General features: G+C 43.0%; 1 pseudogene; it reads right to left on the bottom strand.

Annotated features, from left to right (window-relative positions):
• Positions 1–596: 596 nt before the first annotated feature.
• On the bottom strand, positions 597–692 carry LOC138490576 (U6 spliceosomal RNA; annotated as a pseudogene).
• Positions 693–6,348: the final 5,656 nt, after the last annotated feature.

Here is a 6,348-nt window from a genome sequence, read left to right as displayed (position 1 = left end):
ACATCATGAGTCACCAGCTGAGTTCGTCATATGGTTGTTACCACTTAAAGCCCACATCTTTTGAAACCATGTTCTCTTGTCTCTGAGTTAAAATGTCATTGTATGTGATGCCACCGACCAAGATGTTTCAATTTACATGCAATTCAAAGCTAAACACTTTGCAAAATTCTTCCTTGAAGCCGTAATTTGAGCCACCATGCTTAACATTTGTGTTCTGAGAAGATGTTGAGAATGTTGCTTCTATTATATATGTCCACACAACAGAAGACTATAGAATTGATTTCAAGTAACCATGTCTGTGAAAGTTTGTCATCACAAACACAGATCGAGGCTAGTGCACCATTCCATGGGCAAGTTTATGTGGACTACTGCAGTGGTGATTTGGTGCAGCATGATAGCATGTTAACATAGCATGGCATTTGGCATAGTATAGAATATGCCTAATATAACATCACATTACAGTTCATTCCACTGCATACCGTTGAATGTGTCCGTGGTGTGGGAGCAACTAAGTAGCAGGTCCGCCGGGAGGATGTTTTAAGGGGTCAGTCCTCTTCAGCGTCCAGGAGCCGTCCCTGTGGTGCACTAATGCCTCTTTTTGTATGTAACGCTTCACAAATTTGCGTGTCATGGCCATGCTAATCTTCTCTGTATCGTTCCAATTTTAGTATATGTGCTGCCGAAGCGAGCACACTAATGCCTCTTTTATTTGATTCAGCTTACTGAACCGTGTGTTTTAAAAAAAATATATACATCTAGTTTCTTTCATAGGCTTTGCAACAAGCTTCTATGTCTCATAGCGCGAGGACGAGCATGTAAAGTGGCATGTTAGTGTCATAAATAGCACAAAAAAACAAAGAATGTCCATTTTATGCATGCCACCATTTTTTCAAAGTATGAGAAGTGTCTTAGTTTCCAAAAGGGTCCAAATGTTTCTTCCTGTAGTCGTGCTATAGCGGCCCTTAATTAAAGAAAATAGCAATCGGCCCCAGAGGGGAATGAATGAAGGGTGAAGGCTTCTTTCTTTTGATTTCTGGGGTTCGTCCTCCAAAATAGCTTTTCATTCCAATTTTGCCAGTCAACCTACGTAGCAGCAGACTTCAAATCTAGAAGTGGTAAATCCAGAGGCGGGTGTGTCATCTTTTTGATATGTGGCTGGTCTATGCTATCCTTCCTATGCTGTGCCGTGCTTTGAAGTGCTATGTTCTCTGAGGTTTGTTATGCTACACTGTGATATGTTATGCGGTCATATTTAAGCAGCAAGGACATGTTGAGCAATGTTTGTCTGTTAGGATCTCTGTTTTTGTTCCCAAATCTAAATGCATTTTGATTTGAATGTATTTCTTTTATGTATACCTTTCTTTTCCTTTTCGATGGGTGCCCTCCGCTCCAGATCACTGTTTAGACTTCCACTCCTCCCTCACTACCTCTAAATCCATCCCTGCTCTGCCCTTCTGTTTTCCTTTTTTTGATTCGTACTTCTTGACTGTTACTTTTAACCAAATTTGAATTCCTTGGCCTTTAAAGGCATTTTGTTCATTTTTCATTGTCATCTTTTATGTATTTGTCCCCATACCTTTCATTTTTGGGACATGATGCCGGTTCTGTTTTACTAATGTTGTGTCAGGTTCTATTATGTCATGTGTTGTTATGTTGTTTCACATTAATAACTAATGTCAAGCGCTTTGAAACAATTATCAAATGATCGATAGCACTCCATAAATAACATGAAATACATAAATAATATGCAGAAGCAACACTCAGTCTAGAAATAGGGCAATAATGCTGGAAGTAGTCCTGCAAATGTAAGTAGCTAATCATACCCTACACCCATGTCTGGATCTAAGATCTGCAAGCTGCCCTCTTTCAATAGGACAAAGTAACTAAAGCTGAGGTAGAAAAGGATAGTCAAGGCTGGATTATGCGGATTAACTCCCACACAAGTCCAGCCTTAACCCAAGAAGAGCCCAGCCTCATACACCCATAACGTTCCCCAGCAGACCTCAACAACTTTCAGGAGGCCCACTTCAGGGGTCTGCTCCCAGTGGAGCCATGGTTCACAACCCAGTCTGGTTTTTTCTCCCTGCTGTCCAGTCTACAGAACCTGACCCTGCTAGAGGACTAAGTAGAAGGGTAAGTAGAAGGGCCTTTTATGCCTGTTTTCTTGTGCATGGTTTCAACATGCCCCTTGAAATCTATGACACTATAGCCCTGAGGAAGGCCACTACTGAGCAAAGGCATGCTCATGTTCTTAAAACCTTTATACACAAATGCAAGCGTAGGCTCTCAGAGACTCTGTTGCCGGTGATTTGGCACAGTACACAACTTCTAAAAATGACCTAAAGGAAAAAAAAAAACTGCCAAAACAAAAATTGAAAATTGAAAGTATTTTATAATCGCGCAATCCCATAGGAAAACGCTATGCGAATCAGGCTCTTAGTGTTTTACAGTCTCATGGTCACATTCGAAGAATAGTAACAGAACAGAACAGAATAGAAGAGAGCCAGACTCTCAGTTCATGCAGTTCGGGAAGGTTTGGGAATTGAAAATGTTATGTACTCCCCTTGCACATTACTGCATAATATTGAGCAGGTACGGCAAATTGCCATGTATAAGTAACTGTTTCTTGCTTGTGCACATGTCTTTTCAATGAAGACTCTCCATCTAGGGCGTCGGAATGCTTGCTTTCATTTCTCATTTTTCTGATGTGTTTCTTTTTTGGCATAAGTAAGTGTGTTTTAGGCTCCCGCTTTATTAGGAAAAGCTGCTTTACTGGACGTAAGTCATCATATTGCAAGCATTCTCGCCTGTCTCAGAGGGTGTGAGAATCTTTAAGGAGTATATTCACCTTGACTAAATATGTTACAAAGTGCTGTCCTCCGTGACAGCACTAACTAACATGAAAGAGCACAGCTTTTATCACAGGCTTGTACAATGAGGCTTTGTTCTCTGCCAGCAACATTGTTTCAGTATGATTCCTTTCCCTGTTTGGACCACCCCTTCCATTAAAATGCATGTGTTCCTTTGAGTATAAGAGAACAGTGCACAGAGGGATGTGGGTTCTCACTTGCACCAAAGTCACATGCTGTTGTTGGTTTTTGTTCTTGTTATTGTTTTTTGCTAATACATTGTTAACCAATCCACCGGACTACTGAGTGGTCTTCTGTCCGCCAGTCTGGTGCCTTAGACATCGGATTCCTGCTGCTCTGCTGACCAGGTCCGAGGGCCACCTGGCAACCTGCCCGGTGATCCACGTGGCCCAGGAGAGATGATTTAGTCAGTTGGGAGAGTTGGCTGGAGCACCCGGAGACTTGAGGTGGGTGGGCAGAGCAGGTGCAGAAGAAAGAGCCCATCGATAATCGTGGGTTGGTGAACACAAGTAATTCTGTCAGTGTATTGTTATGCATTGCATTGTATTGTCTGAAACGGGTTGAGGTAAATGTTTGTTTCTTAGATCTAAAATCTGAACTCTGTTGTGATTATCCAAGGATACAGGATGGAAAGTACCCTGCCCAAAGATCTGTTCATCTTAAAAGTAAAAGTGTCTGGACACCGCAGTTTAAAAGCAGCACATCCATTATCCTAATGGATTTAAAAGAACATGACATGAGACCACTTTGTCAGTCAGAGTAGTGTAGTATCAGTTAGGGATTAGGGTGACTGTGTTCTGTATGAGTGTGAAGACCATTTTTTGAATGAGATCCCTATGATAGTTTTGTCTTAACCTGCACCTTTTTACTTGAAACACTAAATGTGCAACTCAGTTGCAACCCTGCTTTTTATTTCACACTCTTCTCTATCCTAGTACAGGAGCAGTAGCAGGCTTTGTTTCTACAGATTATGTTTCTTGTCTTTGACCCTTATCTACCCATGTCTCTGAAAAGCTGAAATAACGCTCAGCATATTGGGGGATACAGGCTGTGAACCAGCAGTCATCTGAATCTGACCAACAGGTGCAGGTGTTTCTGAAATTTCTGTAACAGGGAGGAATGAAGGTTGGGGAATACCTGAGCCTTAGGATAGTCATGGCAAAGCAATCAGCTAATGAGCAGTACCCAGGTCACCAGCCAAGGGTGCATCCCAATGCAGACAGAGTTAGGAATGGACCTGGCTCTGTAATAAGACATACCTTGTCTTATCCCCATGAGAATGGGTTCAGGGCATTCTAGAAAATTGCCACTTCCTCCTAAAGGAAGTTCTGCTACCTTCACGTTTACTTGCTGCTTGCCAAAAGCATGTACGTATCTGGCTAAATGGCACAAATTCAACTCTTTCTTTAGGCTGCTGGAATGCAAAGGGCTTTCAACATCTGACAATTCCTGGCGAGATAGACTTGGGATCCTATGACGTTTTATGTATACAAGAACTTCGCCTTCAAGACAAACTGATCTTGGATGGCTTCGAGATAGCATTCTCTCCAGCGATGATCGGCGAAAAGGGTCGCCCTACTGCTGGTCTGCTGATCGCTGTCCGCCTCGGAAGTGGGTTACACATAGAGAAAATTCTCCTGGTACACCCGTTCATGCTAACAGCATTACTTTCATGGTCACGCAAAGACGAACAGACGGATGAGATGTCCTCGTCGAAGGTCATGATCCCCAATATCTACTGGAACCCAAAGGGGATCCAATCTGAAACCTTGCTGGACCTGGTAACAGCAACAATTGATTCGACATTTACAGCCTTTTATGGTGCCGACTTACTGATTTGTGGAGACTTAAATACAAATTCTATTCCCTCAACACCTGGGCTAACAACTAAATCTGTTGCTCAGAGTGATTCTCGAGGAAGGGTTTGGTGTGACTTAATGTCATCAAGAAATATTTTCAACACAGCGTTTGTATTCGGTGACTCAAACACCACACCAACATGGAATAGGGGGACTGCTCATTCCATCATCGATTACATTTTTGCTTCACAATCATTTTTATCACTCTTAACGGAAGCAAAGGTGATAAAAACAGCGCAAAGTGACCACAATGTTTTGTATATAAAATGGACTTCAGCCAAAACACCAAATCTTTATTATACAACCCCTATTGCTACAATGGGGAACGGAAATCTCCTACGTCTGTCTGTGAAAGTCATTAAGGGCCTCATTACGACTCAGGCGGTAAGGGTTTTACGGCGCGTAAACAGCGCCGACCCTTACCGCCTGATTCCGAGGTCCCTTAGCGCCATGGAGGTTTCAACACAGGTGTTAAAATCCATGGCGCTAAGGGACCTTGATGTTAATTACGCCACCGTAATTTACGGCGGCGTAATTAACGCCTTCCCCACTCCCATTATGCCCTATGGGACAAAATGGGAATGGGGAAGGGAAAATGGGAAATGGGGATTTACCGCCCCACCAAGGTTGGAATGGGGTGGTAAATCCGCCAACCACCATGGCGTAAACGTAGTTTACGCCATGGTGGTAAAGTCACGGCCCAGGTGGTAACTTACCGCCTGGGTCGTAATGAGGCCCTAAGTCTTTAACAGAATCATACACCAATCAGACAAACGTTAAACAAGTTGACTACAGACCTCTTTTGGAGCCATTCAGAGGATTAAATAAAAAGTCCAACCAGCCAGCCAGCGAGCAGAGGCAGCATATTCACACCTTTGACCCCCTTCTGGCTTTAAATCGAAATAAAATGCAGAAAGCCAAAAAGCTAGCCTCCCGCCAAAACACCATCCAAAATGTGGCTAGCGCCAAAGAGGCAACGAGGAGCTATATGTCTTGGCTGAGATCCTACCGATTTGCCCTTTACCAACTGGACTCTACTGACATGTTTCAGCAACCGAACACCTCAAACTCTCGAAACCTTTGGAAGCTGATTAAACCACTGGGTAAGGTACCAGATGACCTCTTAACAAATGAATCTCCAAACAAAGTTGGGTGAAATTCTACTCAAAGTTGTTCAAATCCCCAACTGCGCTACTGGAACCTCTATCAACTTCTGAAGTTTCTTCTTGGTTTTCACTCGACGATATCTAGGAGATCACGCTGGCTCTAACAAAGCTTAAAAACTCAAGAGCACCGGGGCCGGACGGCATCATGAATGTTGATTTTAAAAGTTCCCCCATTGAAAGGTCTAAGCTACTAAGCCAAATATTCAAACGCTGCTCAACTCAAAGAAAAATTCCTCCATCATGGACGACGTCGGTTTTTGTCCCAATTTACAAAAAAGGCTGTAAAAACGACCCTCAGAACTCCTGCCCAGCGGCCTTGCTCGATCTAATAGTCAAAGTCTATGGAAGCTTGCTGCTAAAAAAATCTCAAGCATGGGCAAGATACGCCCTTTGTGTCGACCAATTCCAAACAGGATTCAAGAAAATAACTGGGACTAGCATCAACATCATGCT

The sequence above is a fragment of the Ambystoma mexicanum genome, chromosome 9 (genome assembly GCF_040938575.1).
Source record: "Ambystoma mexicanum isolate Mex_15411 chromosome 9, UKY_AmexF1_1, whole genome shotgun sequence".
In the NCBI taxonomy this organism is placed as follows: Eukaryota; Metazoa; Chordata; class Amphibia; order Caudata; family Ambystomatidae; genus Ambystoma; species Ambystoma mexicanum.
Note: the sequence above shows the minus strand (reverse complement) of the source record. Positions and strands in the feature narration are given on the sequence as shown.